Source organism: Manis pentadactyla, chromosome 19, assembly GCF_030020395.1.
Source record: "Manis pentadactyla isolate mManPen7 chromosome 19, mManPen7.hap1, whole genome shotgun sequence".
NCBI lineage: Eukaryota > Metazoa > Chordata > Mammalia > Pholidota > Manidae > Manis > Manis pentadactyla.
The window spans coordinates 26296251-26313917 of record NC_080037.1 but is presented as its reverse complement, the minus strand read 5'-3'; positions in this window follow the sequence as shown (position 1 = coordinate 26313917).

Here is a 17667-nt window from a genome sequence, read left to right as displayed (position 1 = left end):
GGGTTTGAGGTGAGTGTCTTGTAAGCAGCATATGGATGGATCTTGCTTTTTTATCCATTCTATTACTCTGTGTCTTTTGATTGGTGCATTCAATCCATTTACATTTAGGGTGTTTATTGAAAGGTATGTACTTATTGCCATTGCAGGATTAAGTTTGTGGTTACCAAAGGTTCAGGGTTAGCTTCTTTACTATCTTACTGTCTAAATTAACTCACTTACTGATCTATTATAAACACAGTCTGATGATTGTTTATTTCTCTCCCTTCTTATTCCCCCTCCTCCCTTCTTCATATGTTGGGTGTTTTGTTCTGTGCTCTTTTTAGGAGTACTCCCATCTAGAGCAGTCCCTGTAAGATACCCTGTAGAGGTGGTTTGTGGGAGGCAAATTCCCTCAACTTTTGCATGTCTGGGAATTGTTTAATTCCTCCTTCATATTTAAAGGATAATCATGCTGGATACAGGAGTCTTGGTTCGAGGCCCTTCTGTTTCATTGCATTAAGTATATCATGCCATTCTCTTCTGGCCTGTAGGGTTTCTGTTGAGAAGTCTGATGATATCCTGATGGGTTTTCCTTTGTAGGTGACTTTTTTTTTCTCTGGCTGCCTTTAATACTTTGTCCTTGTCTTTGATCTTTGCCATTTTAATTATTATGTGTCTTGGTGTTGCCCTCCTTGGATCCCTTGTCATGGGAGTTCTGTGTACCTCTGTGGTCTGAGAGGCCATTTCTTCACCTGGTTTGGGGAAGTTTTCAGCAATTAGTTCCTCAAAGACACTTTCTACCCCTTTTTCTCTCTCTTCTTCTTCTGGTACCCCTATAATGCGGATATTGTTCCATTTCAATTGGTCACTCAGCTCTCTTAAAATTCTTTCATTCCTGGAGATCCTTTTATCTCTCTCTGCATCAGCTTCTCTGCATTCCTGTTCTCTGTTTTCTAGTCCATTAATGGTCTCTTGCATCTCATCCATTCTGTTTTGAAGTCCTTCCAGAGCTTGTTTTATTTCTGAATTCTCCTTCCTTAGTTCTTGCATATTTCTCTGCAAGTCCATCAGCATGGTTATGACTTTTGTTTTGAATTCTTTTTCAGGAAGACTGGTTAAATCTAACTCCCCAGGTTCCTTTTCAGGGGAAGATGTAGCAAATGCCGAAGCTGTCTGGTTTAGTCTTATTTGGATCAAATTTTTCTGCCTTTTCATGTTGATAGGTGCAGTGTTGAGCTATTGGCTTTCTGTCAGCTGGGAGGGCCAAGGCTTTCCTCTAGCTCCTGGCCTGTTTACTGGGACAACTGCGACCCCAGTGGCTTGTGTTGGGCAATTGCATGTAGACTGGGTCTCTGTATCTTGCCCGGCCGGTATGGAGGAAGCTCCCTTGCTGTGGGCGTGGCCAGTCTCAGGCTGCTTCTCTGCTATGGCAGGGCCCAGAGGGGTAATGGACGGGGGGCTGTTTGGCTGTTTACCTCCGTGAGGGGTCTCAGAGCTGTTGCCCAGGGGGTTAGTGTGCCTGGAGTTTCCTGTAATTTCCAGCTGCTGCATTGTGACCGAGGATGCTTCTGTCCAGCTGTGGCGTCCCTGTCCCTTTAAGACTTTCAAAAAGCACTTGCTTGTCTTTGTCACAGGGGCGCCGGCCTCAGGACCCGCTCAAAGGTCTTGCTGTCCTGTTTCCCTATTTTCCAGCCTGCACGCATGCACTGTGTCTGCGCTCTGGCCCGGATGGCGGGGGCTGGGTGCTCGGCAGTCCTGGGCTCCGTCTCCCTCCCGCTCTGCCTGCTCTTCTCCCGCCGAGAGCTGGGGGGAGGGGCCTCGGGTCCCACCGGGCCGGGGCTTGTATCTCACCCCTTTCACCAGGTGCTGGGTTCTCACAGGTGTGGATGTGGTCTGGCTGTTGTCCTGTGTCTTCTGGTCTCTCTTTTAGGATTAGTTGTATTTGTTGTATTTTCAAAAATATATATGGTTTTGGGAGGAGATTCCCACTGTCCTACTCACCCCGCCATCTTGGCTCCACCCCCTGCTTTTTAATAGTTATTTTAAAGTTCTTTCATATAATTCTAGATTCTGTCATCTCTGTGTTTACTTCTATTTACTATGTCCACTCTTGTCCATGGGTTTACTTGCTTCTATATATTTCTCCTTTATCTTGTTATTGTATATAGCACACATTGTGTGTGAATGACCCACAGAGTGAAAGCAAAAGACATTTTTGCCCAGTATGTTGCAACTTGGGTTGCCTTGCTTTAGTCTTGTCTGCATTTTTTTAAATTGAGGTATTGCTGATATACAATATTATATTGGTTTCAGGTATATAACATAATGATTTGATAGTTATCTATATTATTAGTGTATTTACTGTCAACATAAGATGATGTTACAAAATTATTGACTATATTCCCTATGCTGTACATTCATCCCAGTTTCCAGTATGTAGCTTACAAATATCTGGGCTTTGTTGCAGCTTTACCTAGATTCAATTACCATTTGTTTCATTGTCTTAAGGGTGAGATCATTTTCCTTCAGAAGTGCATGGTATCTGTGGAACTTAGAGCTCTCTTTATGATTTACAACTTAACCACCAGCATTCCTGCTTTTCAGACATTTATTTATTCTCTCTTATGAAACTCTGGCCTTCATATTTTTGTATTCTGGAGTGTTCTCTTGTCCTGCAATCTTTCCCCTGGCATTCTGCACCTCAGGAGATCACTTCTCCCCTAGCGGCCCCACTCCAGACCTTGGAGGGCTATCGCAGTGCACTTAACGAAGATCCCCAGTGTCTTATAGGTTATTTTTCTGAGCAATTTTGCCCTGCTCCTGCCGCTGGAGGTTCCCTGAAGTACACGTGGGGATGTCCTAAGGTGCTTTAGAGATATCTCTTAGCAGCAAGCTGCCGCCTTGTTCTTGGGAAGATCCTGGGCAAACTGGAAGAGTGTACCCCAGCTCTCCTGCCCTGCTCCCACACTCTGGTTTGCTTCCCTGTGTGCTTGGTATAAGCCCATGGGAAAGTGTCAGTGGGTGAAAGTAGACTCACTCTGGTGAAAGTATAGCTGAGCTATGCAGGGTACTTATTTGCCATTTCAGCATGTATGTATCGCCATTAGTTTGTTAAGAGATCAGCTTGATTTTCCTTATTCTCCTCTGTGAGGGCGTCCCTTCTCTCACTCACCCTGGGATGAGAGCAGACACAGGCATCTTGGTTCTAAGGAAGGATGTGACTATCTGGGATTCAGTACTTGAGATTTTTGGATCCTCATCACTTTGATGATTTTTAAGTACTGTGATTTTGTAGTTTATCTTACTTATTACAATCCCTAAATGGAAGTGGTAGTTCATATAATAAGAATTTTAAAGTTCATATATTCACTATTTGTTTCTATGAACAAACTGAATAATAATCTATGGAACCTCTAAAAAAAAATCCCAATGTGAATTTTGCTTAATAAAATTATATTTAGGTATGAAGTTAGCTAAATAGGCCATTAAAAATAAAAATTGGTAATTCTGTAATACTAGTTAAATCACAGGAATTTACAGATTTTAATTTAACATTTTAAACTCATTTACTAACAAACTGCAAAACCAAATTTATATTTTATATATCCTTTCATAGTGTACTCAAAAACGGCTGCTAGATTGTCTTATTCTGTGAATTACCTGAAAATATCATTTATTTATGGTCAGAGAAAAATAGTGTATTACATGACTGGATTTCAAAACTTTTGTCATATAAATTATGATTACATCATAAATTAAATATTTAAAGTGAAGACTACTGAAGTTGTTAGATCTAAGTAACCAATTTTCTATTTTTGGGATATGTGTACACCCTCTTAAAACTAACATTCAAATATAATTGTATTCATATTAATTCATTTGCCATGGATCACATCTATTGTTTCATCTTTTCCCAATCCCTATCACATAAATTAGTACACTATAATATGAAGAAAATGGTGATAATTACCTGCAGTCTTTAGAGTCCAATAACACTTAATAGCATCCTTTTAAGCTTTTCATGAGAATGCCAGTCTTAGTAGTCTGCACTTTAAATATTTAATTTATGATGCAATCATAATTTACATGGAGACCGTTTTCAAATCCAGTCATGTCATATACTGTTTTTCTCTGACCATAAATAAATGATTTATAAAAAATACATAGTAATCTACATTATCACTCTCCAGAATAGACATAAAGAGGAGATCCCTCAGTTTAGAGAATGGTTTAAATGGAGCTTAAATCACTCCAACTGACTTCAGTATTTCCCAGAACATTGTTTATTCACATGTAGAATCAGTTAGATTCAGTCCAGGTGTCTGCAGTTACCTTAAAGTGACTTTAAACTAGTTTTTTTTAATTGAGATGGGAAGAACATCAAGGACATGAAGCTGCTTTGTGTCACATCACATGCCATTTGAGGAGAATAAATGTGCTGAGATAGAATTGTTCACCCCCTGATGTCTCCAGCAACTGATGCAAGACAAGTTCTCTTAAAAACACAGCTGCCAAGTTAAAAAAAAACAAACAAATCTCCTAAGTAATCAACATTCCTACTGCCACTTAAAATCAGTGCATCAGTACAGAATTTATGGATTCAAATTTTTATTTTATTTTTTTAAGGTAAGAATCCTAATGGAGAATTGAAGTATCTGAACATTAACTTCAGAAGCTAAAAATTCTAAAGGGAAAAAAATTGAAAAATTATCTAGGAAAACTTACCTTCCTCATTATTCTTATAAAAGGCATAGCATGATAGATGATGTTTATAGAAATTATACACAGTTATTTAAAAAATCTGGAAAGTAACAGAGAAAGAGAAAAGCACTCAGGGTAGAATAAAAAGCCATCTTTATGCTCATTTCCAAAACATTGTTTATATTTTGCTTTATTTTCTTTTAGTTTTCTGTGTAAATTTTAAATTAATGTGATCATCTACATTCCTATGTATCTGATATATATGTATTTTTTGTATATTTCCTTATCACTTAATGTTACCTTATAAATATGATTCTATATAACTATTTTTGACAAAGGATTTTAATGGATATATTATATTTATTCATTTAACTCTATTTTTATTTATTTTATTCCATTTGGAGATAACAAAGTTATTCTCTATTTGCTGATTTTATATAAATAATAAAAATGTGTGTTTTATAAATAGAGTTCACATAAAATGACTGTTTTATATAAGGTTTCATTGTATCTTTATACTGTCCATGCGAAATACTACTGAAAATGAAGTTACTGAGTTAAAGCCAAAGTGTATGGATATTTTATATGTATGTTACCTATTTATAAACACATTTTCAGAAAGATCACACCATTTATAATCTGATATGGGTGCCCCAAATCATTATTCTTTTAGCATTTTAGCCATCACTTTTTAATGCATCACTAATTTGGTTGTTAAAAAAAGGATATCTCATAGGATCTTTATTATTAAGATGTTTAATATTAAGACATTTGGTAGTTTAATTTCTTAGTACTACCTACCTTGTTTTGTTTCCGGTGCTCCAGAATGGCTCAAGCAAAAACAATAACAAGATTACAGTCTTCCAAACTCTCACTACCAAAACATCATTAAAACCCTATCTGTTTGGTATTCTACTTTTTCATGTCCTTGGCCTTTAATAGATTACAGCTGTTTCATGTGATAAGTGAGTACATGCTAATGGGATAAAGAAATTTGCAAGTGCACCCTTGCAATCCACAAGAGGCCAAGTAAAATAAACATGGTATGTTGATGAATCTGCCAAAAGAGCTGTGTGTGTGTCTTTCCTGTGCCTGAACACTTCCTGGCCTTGGGCTTTGCCTAATCTCTCAAGTCTTAAAAGTCTCAAGTCTCAAGTTTCCTTATAAGTGAAATGGTTATATCTGATCTACCTGCGTAAGAAGAAAATTACAATGACTTAGTAAATTTTTTAAGTAAAAAAGAAAGAAAAACGAATTAGTACATTACATTTTACTTATGAGGATCTCTGCATATTTTATAGTTTTATATCCATAAACCCCTCTACAGTATAAAAATGGATGATTCAGTAATAGCTTAGGCCTCTAGAAAGACCATTTTTGGAGCAGTATTGCCTTCAAATCACAGCATTGAGACAGCTCAAATGTGTATATACACACAAACATATACACACACATATACATATGCTACTGGTTCCGTTTTTCTGGAAAACACTGACAAATGTACACAATAATACATGTCAAAGTATGTTTGAGGTAGAAATTTAAGATTGTCACCTTTTTATACTAGTACTATGTATGATACATCCTAAATAAATCACATAATATTGTATTATCTCTTCAGTGATGTTTATTGATTTAAACATCATTGTTGGTGAGATATTACCTCATACCAGTTAGGATGACCTGTACTGAAAGAGTAAGAACAACAAATGCTGGTGAGGCTGTAGAGAAAAAGGAACCCTCCTACACTGCTGGTAAGCTAGTTCAACCATTGTGGAAAACAGTATGGAGGTTCCTTAAAAAACTAAAAATAGAAATATCATTTGACCCAGGAATTCCACTCCTAGGAATTTACCCAAAGATTATAATTTCTCAGATTCGAAAAGACATATGCACCCCTATGTTTATGGCACCACTATTTACAATAGCCAAGATATGAAAGCAACCTAAGTGTCCAGCAGTAGATGAATGGGTAAAGAAGAGGTGGTACATATACACAATGGAATACTATTCAGCCATAAGAAAGAAACAAATCCTACCATTTGCAACAACTTGGCTGGAGCTAGAGGATATTATGCTCAGTGAAATAAGCCAGGCAGAGAAAGACAAGTAGCAAATGCTTTCCCTCATTTGTGGAGTATAACAGCAAAGCAAAACTGAAGGAACAAAATAGCAGCAGACTCACAGACTCCAAGGATGGACTAGCGGTTGCTAAGGGGAAGGGGTGGGGTTGGGCGGGTGGGGAGGGAGGGAGAAGGGGATTGAGAGGTATTATGATGGGTGCACGTGGTGTGGGGGCAATCATGGGGAAGACAGTATAGCACAGAGAAGGCAAATAGTGACTCTGTGGCATCTTACTACACTAATAGACAGTGACTGCAATGGGGTATGGGTTGGGGACACAATAACATGGGTGAATGTAGTAACACATTGTTTTTTCATGTGAAACCTTCATAAGAGTGTATATTAATGATACCTTAATAAAGAAAAAGGGGAAAAAAAGAAATCATTGTTGGATTCAAATTCTATTAAGAATCACATTTATAATTTCCATGCAGTGACATAAAACTTCAGAATCATTGATAAATAAAATGCTCTTCTGATCACATAATCCTAACACTAACTAATCAATATTACTACCACAGATACATGGTCTGAAATAAAACTCAATATTTAAATCATGAGAATTTAAATGTTCTGTTTTGTAGAACTGAAGGCATGCATATTTTGAACATGAACAATAACTAAAATTAGGAAAATGATCCTTGATCTTCCGCATTCACTAATTATCTAATAATATTAAATGTTTTCTCATTTCAGTTGTAATTATATAGGTCTTTTCTGAATGACTTTTGACTAAATTACTAAAGAATATTAGAAACTTGATCACCCATTATAAGCTTCCATTCATGAAATAAATTCTTAAAACTTAAAGATAAGATTCAAAATGTAAGGATACATGAAATACTCAAATGAAAGTAGAAAATATGAAGCATGTTAAGATTAAAAATCAGACAAGATCCTGCTGAAGAATGTGCCACTGAAATTTCATCTGGGATAGTTGTGTTGCAGAAGTTGGATGTGGCTACGAGGATGTTCCACTACATTCAGAGACTCTGAGGATCCTGGAATGACAGTGGTATCTGTCTCCAGAGAGGAGACTTACATCCTACATTTAGGATATCGAGCAGCAATATTTTAGGCTATTGGTAATGTCTAGAATGAGTAGAGAGAACCAACACCCAAAATATGAACCATACGCTCTTCCATGATACATCCAATCGCTTTTCCATTCTTATGAGAAAATAGGCTAAAATGCAATTGGTAGAAGTGCTGGCTTTTCCTCTTCAAAGAAGATACCTAAATATATAAGGCACGATTTCACAGATACTCTCAAGTAAAAAAAAAATTAAATGACCAAACATTTATGATAATTAAAACTTCAAGAAATAGATAAAAAACATGCATCTGTGTAAGAAATAGTACAACCAGTAGATAACTTTAAATGAATGTAATTATTATTTTCTTTATTAATTTAATAAAAGAGACTATGATAGCAAAATCAGAGATCAATATAAAAATACTTATTTACTGAAATAAATGTGTATATAGACATATATATATAATAATTGGACAAAGACATAGCAAATTACAGGGTCGTTTTTAGAAGATAATATCAATATTTTTTCCCAAGGTGTACCTTGAAGAAAGCTTTGAGATGGGGATATAAAATAATTAACATTATTGGAGAATAAAAGCATAACTTGCAAAATCTACATGACAAGTGCCCCAAGGAAGAGGCATACAGAGCATCCACAGAGGTAATACTTAAAATGAATTAAAAACATTAAGATAATTGATAAGGTATTCTAGGATTTATTATAAACAGAAACAGAGATTAAATACCAAGTAAGCTAAGCATTATTTTTTAAATTAATAAAATTATAAGAGCATAAACCTTGCCAAAACTAAGTAATTCACTTAGAATCAAATTGCAAACATTTAAAATGGTTATGCTAGAGGAAAAATAAAATGTCCAAATCCCAGACAGAAAGGATAAATAAAAGGATATAAATAAGAATAAGAGTCAGAATGATACCAGAGGCTTATGTGAACACTGGGTGCGAAACAGATCAACATTTGATGTATTTAAGTCTAGTTACATAAGTCAAAAATTTACAACACTTTTTCTGACTGGATTACATTCAGGTGTGAAGGTGAAAGTGACATATTAAAACTCAAAAAAGTTTATGACTTCTATTAATTTCCTAAAATCATGTATTCCAGCAAGAAAAAAGAAATTCAAAGCGAAGTAAATAATGGAATAGAAAAATGTATCTAAACTTAGTAAAATAATAATACCAACTTTAAATTTGTGCTTTGTTACAATATACATTAAGAAGAAAAAGATTTCTTAAATGATGATATGAACATGGGTGTTAGATGTTTGGAGACACAAGAGGGAGAAGTTAGAATCATCTAAGGTTATTATATTATTTGGTTGTAAAATATAAATATATTGAGAAGATTGAATCACTTTTTAGGAAAATTCAAATTTTTAGGGTAGTTACTGAAATGATAGAAATAAAATGCATATCTTCTAAAATATAAGAGGAAAAAATAGGACAAAGAAAATGTGATCAATCCCACAAATGGTAGAAAAGGGAAAATAAGCAGCAATAAAACATGGTAAAGAAAAAAACCACTAAATAAAATAGCATGGATATATAAAATATTTATAAACACAATAAATAAGAAAGAGTTTCAATACGTATTAAAATCAGAGGTGTTTAAGTTAGACGGTAAAGATTCTAGCTCTATGCTAATTTCAAAAAGAATCCTGAAACAATGTCAAAAAGATCATAAAAAATAAAACTGGAGGAATGCCAAAAACTAAATGCCATAGACATCATATGCCATACACAATTAAGAATTAAATAGGAAGGTAAGGGAATTAATTATACATTGGAAAAATGAATAGGAATAAAGCTGAAATTTGTGAAATAGCAGGACAAATTGATAATGTTTGGAGGAGATATGTACAAACTCATAATCATGATGAAAGACATTCACACATTCCTTTAGACATCAACAGATTAAGCAGAATAATGTGAGAGCATAGAATATCAGAACAATAATAAACTTTTTTGCTGGGATGCTTGATACATATAGATGGACACATAAAAATAGATATGGAATAGACACTTTTATAATTTTTAAATATATCATGTAATTGCTCTCCAAAGTCCCTATCCAAATTTACACTCTCATTATTAGTTTATGGGAACATTTGTTTTCTCAACTTTTGCCATCATCAAAGTTATATATAGCTCTTTAAAATTTTTTCCTGTCTTAGGGTTAAAAATGCTATCTCATTGCTTTTTTAAATCTGTGTTTCTCTGATTACTAATAAAGTTAAGAAATATTTTACATGTGAATCAACTATATTTTTCTATAAATAACTTTCTCATATTTTGCTTCTTTAACATCAATGTAGTAATATAAAAATAGTTTTACATTATTTTAATGACAGAATCATTATTCAAAATACAGTAGTATACAATAATTGTAGTTTATTTTAGGTATTCCCATCCTTCCCCTTTTCCCCTTTACCACCATGACGTTATTTTCGTTCTTTGTTCTTATTGTGTCTTTTTGCCGAATAACCAAGATCAAGTACCCAGGAAACACACACTTTTTTAGAGAAACATTTTTTTATAGGAACTGACAGAGACCTGCACAGTAAAAAGTGCCTAGGGCCCCCATTTCTTATGAAATTTTGAAGAATTTCAGATATCTAACAGAGCTTCATGCTAGACTTGCAGAAATAGACCACAGGCTTTGGGTTCTATGCTCATAAAACTTACAATTGGGGCAGAAGTTCACCTCCTTGCTCCCACAAAAGTTAAGAGCTGGAGATCAAACCCATGGTTATAGATTATCTTTCTAACCTCAAAGCATGGCTTTTCCCATCCTCTAGCTTTATTGAGGTTTAACTGATCTATAACACTGTATAAATTCAGGTTATCCAGCATGATGATTTGATATATATACATATTGCAAAAATGATTACCACAATAAGGTTAGTGCTAATCAACTCTGTCACATCACATAATTACCATTATATTTTTGTAGTGAGAACATTTAAGAACTATGCTTACAGCAACTTTCAAGTATATAACATAGTATTGTGAATCAAAGTTACAATGTTATACATTAGACCCCAGAACTTATGCATCTTAAGCTGGAAGTCTGACACTTTGACTAACATTTCCCAACTCCCCAACTCCTGAAAATTAGTATTCTATTTTTTCTTCTATGAGTTCAGCAATTTTATTTGACATATAAATAAGATCATACAGTATTTGTCCTTGTCTGACTTCTTTCACTTAGCATAATATCCTCACAGTCCATCTAAGTTGTTCCTAATGAAAGGATTTCCTTCTATTTATGGCTGAATAATATTTCATTAATATATAAACATTACATTGCTCCTATGTCTTGGTGATTATAAATAATGCTGGAATGAAAGTGGGAACAACTCTCTTAGGAATATCTCTTAGATATAGTGATTTCATTTCCTTTGAATATATGCTCAGTAGTATGATTACTGAATCATATGGGAGTTGTATTTCTAATTTTTTGAGGAAGCTCCATACTTTTTTCCATAATGTCTGTACCATCTTACATTCCAACCAACAGGTCGCCCTTTCTCCATAGTCTCACCAACACTTGATATCCCTTGTCTTATAATAGCATTATGACAACAATGAGGTGATATGTCATTGTGGTTTTGATTTGCATTTCCTTGATGATTAGTGATGTTGAGCCTCTTTTCATATGCCTGTTGTTCACTTGCAAATCTTTTTTAGGAAAGTGTTTAGTCATACTCCTTGCCCATTTTTCAATCAGATTGCTTTTTGCTATTGAGATGTATAAATTCTTTATATATTTTGACATTAATCACCTATTAAATATATCGCTACACATGTGTAAGGGGAATGTGGAGCATGGAATGACCCATGGGCAAGTTAGAGTTAATCTGTACTCAATTTCCCAGCAGTTTGTGGGCTGGTCTTCTGATTGTGTCCATCACATGGTTAAGAGGATCTGCATCCCTTTGATGCCTCTGATTGTCCAGCTTGCTGCTCTCCCATATGCTCTCTGCTCCCTAGTCACTCAGTGCACCTCAGGGTTCCTCATGGGTGAAAAGAAAGTAGGTATCTTTAATGGCTTTCTGCACTTTTCCACCAATAGTGTAGAAGTGTTCCCTTTTTGCCACATCCTTCAAAACTTGTTTATTTTGTGACTTCTGAACATTAACTTTTTGACTAATATAAGGTGATATCTCATTGTAGTTTTGATTTGCATTTCCCTTATTTAGTGATGTTGAGCATCTTTTCAGGTGTCTGTTGGCCATCTGTATGTCTTCTTTGGAAAAAATATTCAGGTCCTCTGTCCATTTTTTAATTGGATTACTTGTTTTCTGGTGTTAGTTATGGGTTCTTTTTATATTTCTGATATTAGAACCTTTACATTTAAAAATATATTCTCCCATATGGTGGGTTGCCTTTTTATTTCATTGATAGTGTCCTTTGTTGTACAGAAGCTTTTTACTTTGATTAGTCCTACTAGTTCAATTTTTATTTTGTTGCCCTTGCCCAGGAGATATGTCCAGAAAAAAATTGCTCATGCTGATGTTAATGAGATTCTACTGTTATATTCCTTCTACAGTTATATGGTTTCATGTCTACTATCTAAGTATTTAATCAACTTAGAGTTTACTTTTGTTTATGGTGTAAGACAGTGATCTCATTTCATTTACTTGTATGAAGCTGTCCAGTTTTCCAAACACTAGTTACAAAGGAGACTGTCTTTTCCACATTATATATTCATGGATCTTTTATCATGTTAATTGACCATATATGCATGGACCATATATCTGGGCTCTATTCTGTTCCATTGATCTATGGGTCTGTCTTTGTTTGAGGACCATACTGTTTTGATTCCTGTAGCTTTATAATACAGCTTAAGTTAAGTATCAGAATATCCCAGCTTTGTTCTTCTCTCTCAAGTTTGCTGTGGCTACTCAGGGACTTTGGTGGTTCCATTTGAATTTTAGGATTATTTCCTCAAGGTCATTGAAAAATGCCATTGGTATTTTGATAGGGATTGCATTGAATATATAAATTGCTTTTTGCAGAATGGCCATTTTGACAATATTAATTCTTCCTATGCAAGAGCATGAGATAGCTTTCCATTTATTTGTGTCTTCTTTAATTTCTTTCATCAGTGTGTCTTACAGTTTGGTCTTTCACCTCTTTAGGTTTATTCCTAGGTAGTTTATTCTTTTTGTAGCAATTGTAAATGAAATTGCTTTCCTGATTTATCTTCTAGTTCATTGTTACTATGTACAAACGTAGTAGATTTCTGTGTATTAATTTTTTACCCTGCTACTTTGCTGAATTCATTTATTAGTTCTAATAGTTTTTTGGTGGAGTCCTTAGGATTTTCTTTATATAGTACCATGTCATCTGTAATCAGTAACAGCTTTATTTTTTCCTTACCAATTTGGATTCATTTTATCTCTTTATCTTGCCTGATTGCCATTGCGAGTACTATGTTGATAAAAGAAGAGAGTGGGCATCCCTGTCTCGTTCCTTATCTTAGAGGAACAGTTTTCAGCTTTTTGCCTTTGAGTATGATGTTAGCTCTGGGTTTGTCATATATGACCTTTATTATGTTGAGGTGTGTTCCCTCTATAGCCATTTAGTTGAGACTTTTTTTTTATCATGAGTGGATGTTAAATTTTGCCAAATGCTTTTTAAGCATCTTTTGAGATGATCATGTTGTTTTTTATCCTTCCTATCAGTAATGTGATGTATCACATTGATGTGCAGATATTGTATCTTGGGATCCTAGGAATAAATTCCACTTAGTCATGACGGATGATCCTTTTGATGTTGTTTGAATTTGTTAATATTCTGGTGAGGAATTTTGCATTTTCTTCATATTGATCTGTAGTTTTCTTTTTTGCAGGGTCTTTTTCTGGTTTGGGCATTAGAGTAATAATGGCCTTGTAGAATTAGTTTCAAAGTATTCCCTTCTCTATTTTTGGAGTATTTTAAGAAGGATAGGTACTACCTCATCTTTAAATGCTTGATAAAATTCACCTGTGATGACATCTTGTCCTTTTTGTTGTGAGTGTTTTGATTGCCAGTTAAGTTTCATTACCACTAATTGGTCTATTTCAGATTCTCTGTTTCTTTCTGTGCCAGTCTTAGAAGATTATATATTTTTAGGCATTTACCCATTTCTTCTAGGTTGTCCAATTTCTTGGTATGTAATTCTTCATAGAATTCTTTTATAAGTCTTTGAATTTCTGTGATGTTAGTTATATCTTTTCCTTTTTCATTTTTGATTTTGTATTCTCCCTTTTCTTCTTGATAAGTGTGACTAAGCATTTGTCTGTTTTGTTTATCTCCTCAAAGAGCCACCTCTGGTTTTCACTGATTTTTTTTCTATTGATTATCTTAGTTTCTATTTTACTTATTTCTGCTCTGATTGGGCCCACCTCCTACTAATTTTGGGTTTTCTTTTTTATTTTTCTAGTTCCATTTATTCTTTAGGCTACAATTGTTTATTTAAGATTTTTCTTGTTTCTTGAGTTGGGCCTGTATTGCTATAAACTTCCCTCTTAGAACTCATTTTGCTGCATCCCACATATTTTGAACTATTGTGTTTATTTTCATTTATATCTATGTATTGTTTGATTTCTTTTTTGATCTGTTCCTTGATCCATTGATTATTTAGAAGTAAGTTTTTATCCTCCACGTGTTTGGATTTTTTCCATTTTTTCTCTTTTAACTGATTTCTAATTTCATACCATTGTGGTCAGAGAAGATGTTTGATACAATTTGTTTTCTTAAATTTGTTGAGACTTGTTTTGTGTCCTAATATGTAGTCAATTTTGTAGAACATTTCATGTGCACTTGATATTCTGTTGCTTTGGAGTAGAATGTCCTGTTAAGTCCATCTGGTCTAACGTGTTATTCAACACCTCTCTTTCCTTTTATTTTACTTCTGGATGATCTCTCCATTGATGTGAGGTACTAAAGTCCCCTAATATTATTTTGTTGCTGTCAATGTCTCTTTTTAGGTCTGTTAGTATTTGATTTATACAGTTAGGTGCTCCTATATTGGGTACATAGATGTTTATCCTACATCCTTCCTGGGATGCAGGGAACCTTCTGGTCCTGCTGATGGGGACTGGGCCAGTGGATAACTGGGCAGCAAAGTGGGACTACTGGATCTCCTGCAGGAGCACCTGAGTATAGGCATAGTTTGGAGGCTTCCAAGACCAACTCTGAGATTAATTTGAGTACCCAGATCCTGCTCTCAAACACACTAAGATGTGCAGAAGGAGTGTAAACAGTATTGGTGGCCAGCTCCTTGAATCCTAGATTGCTTCCAGTGGTTTTCTTGACAGGTGGTGTATGTTTAGTTCTGAAATCCATGTTCTTTCACTTATGTTTTAGTTGCACTTTTAACTGGAAGGTTTTTTCCTATGCCTCAGGGTAGGGAATCCATGCCTGGCTCTCTCAAAAATACACCTCCGCCTCCCCTCTGCTGGCCCTGTTCTGGCGTGAGGTTCTGATGGACACTGGGTCTCTGTCTCTGCTGACTTTTTAAATATGATGTTTCCTCCCCTTCCTGTACAGAAGGTGTTCACTTTGGTTTCCATTCTTCTTCTGGATGACACGCTCTGTTTGTAAATGCAGATTCAGTTTGTAGGTGGAAGAAGGTAGATTCAGTCTCTCTCCATTCTGCCATCTTCCCAGAACCCTTTGAAGATTAAGTAAAAAGCATAGTTTTGTACCTAACATAAAGACTGCCACATGATAGTCATTAAATAAATAAAAAGCAGTTGCTACTATAGGTTACTAACAAAAAGATGTCATATAACATATATTCTATCTGAATGCATATTTTCTTATCTCTTCATCTACAAAGTAGTTTAAAAACACCAAGAATTAAAATAATGTAGAAATAAAAATATATTAAAAAACCTACCATAATTCCTGGCCACTCAGTAATTCAAAACCATGCCCTATAGATCTACTCTTCATTTACTTCTTGTCTTCCTCATAAAGCAACACACTGAATATGAATTTCTCTTCTTACAATAATTTATCTCTTTATCAGCATTTAGACTAGTTATTTTATCTTCCAGGAGTATTCTTTCTCCCAGCACATGACTTGCTTTTCCTAAAACTTCAGGCATCAACAATCTCAAGAAAAAGCATCTCTTACTCTCCTATATAAAGTTATCCTCCTTCTCCATGACAGTGACTCATCTGCTACTTTAAAATAATCAAGAAAATTTGTGAAGATATTAAATATTAATTCTGTGGATCATAATTTTTTTTCTATTAAATTGAAAAGTTCCTAGTATATGAAAATAAAAAATAATACTTATCACATAAAAGTTTTAACATAACAGTTATGATAGCAGTCAAATAATTTAATTAGGAAAAGGGTAAGAAGGCCATTTGTCCATCAAGGAATAGTCAGTAGAAACAAGGTTGCTAAAAATTAATCTTTTCCTGGAAGGGAAAATAGAATATTTATATTCTCTCAAAAGTTTGTCAGTAAAGCAAAGCACAGATAAAGAAATTAATATAATGGAGAATCAGATGTGTATAAAGATTTTATTTCATCATAAGAGAAAATCCCAAATGAGGTGATAAGCTATAAGAATGGACTATAAAAAATAGAATGAATAAAATACAAGAGAAAAATGAGCATACTGTATAATGCTTACTGTATGCAAAAAACTATTTAATGCTTGTGAGACAGGGACCATGGGCTTAGAGTAGGGTGAGGGCCTCTGGAAAAAACAAAGTAAGATAATCCATTGTGGGATTTGCTTTGGCCTGCTGGGGGTACAGTTTACTTTTTGATTTTACCCACTTGCAGCTTTTTCCTCCTCCAGCCCTAATCAAGTGATTTGCAACCTGGGAAATTTAACAAGCAAGCCCAAAACAACATAGCAAAAACAGGAAGGATTCCATCTTGAAGATAACTGCATTTAAAACCCGATTAGTTAAAAAGTAAGTTTCTTAACATACTCTTTAACAAACAGATAAAAACTCAGCCCATCTTGGGAGCAAAGCAGGCAGTCTTGAGTGACAGGCTCCCAGACCAGACAGCTGCTATCCTGGGAGGAAATCAGAACTGTAAGTTTCTTATAAATAACCTAGAAGACTAATAAGAAACTTAATGTCTCTTCAAAGATAAACATTTTAGGACCACTTAGCAGGTGTGCATCCCTAGCCCTTTATCTTTCAACTGCCTATAAAACTCCTAGACAATGCACCACCCTGGGACTTTCTTGTCCCCTCCTGGCGTGAGTCAGGAGCTCTGTTCTCTCACTTTCTCTCTAAATAAAGGCCTCTTCCTTGCTCTCCTACCTTGAGTGTTTGTGAAGCTCTTCTTCAACTCTACAAACAAGAACCCCAGCATCACTTGTATCCATGTGTACCCTATTTAATCCTCTTAATAAGTCTGTAATATAAATGATGGTATCATATTTAATTCTTCACAGGAAAACAGAGTTACAGATTGATTAATAATGTGCCCATAGTTATATACCTAATAATTCATGAAGCTATTTATTAAATGTAAATAACCTGTCATTACTCTAACCATTATACATGTTGTTTCTTAAAAAATATTGGCATAACAAACCAATATGAACTAAGACCCTAGCAGAGATTGGAGAATATGAGACAAGAAAGCTGAAAAGATTAATCCTGTAGAGTATACTTCCTTATGAAGACTTTGGAAAGAAAACATACATAAAACATTTATTGAATTTCACCATGTAGACAATAAGTTAAGCCCTGTGAATATATTTAAAAAATAGAAATAGCAACAACAAAAATCATTTTCCTTTGCATAAGGAGAGAAGGAGGAGACAATTAT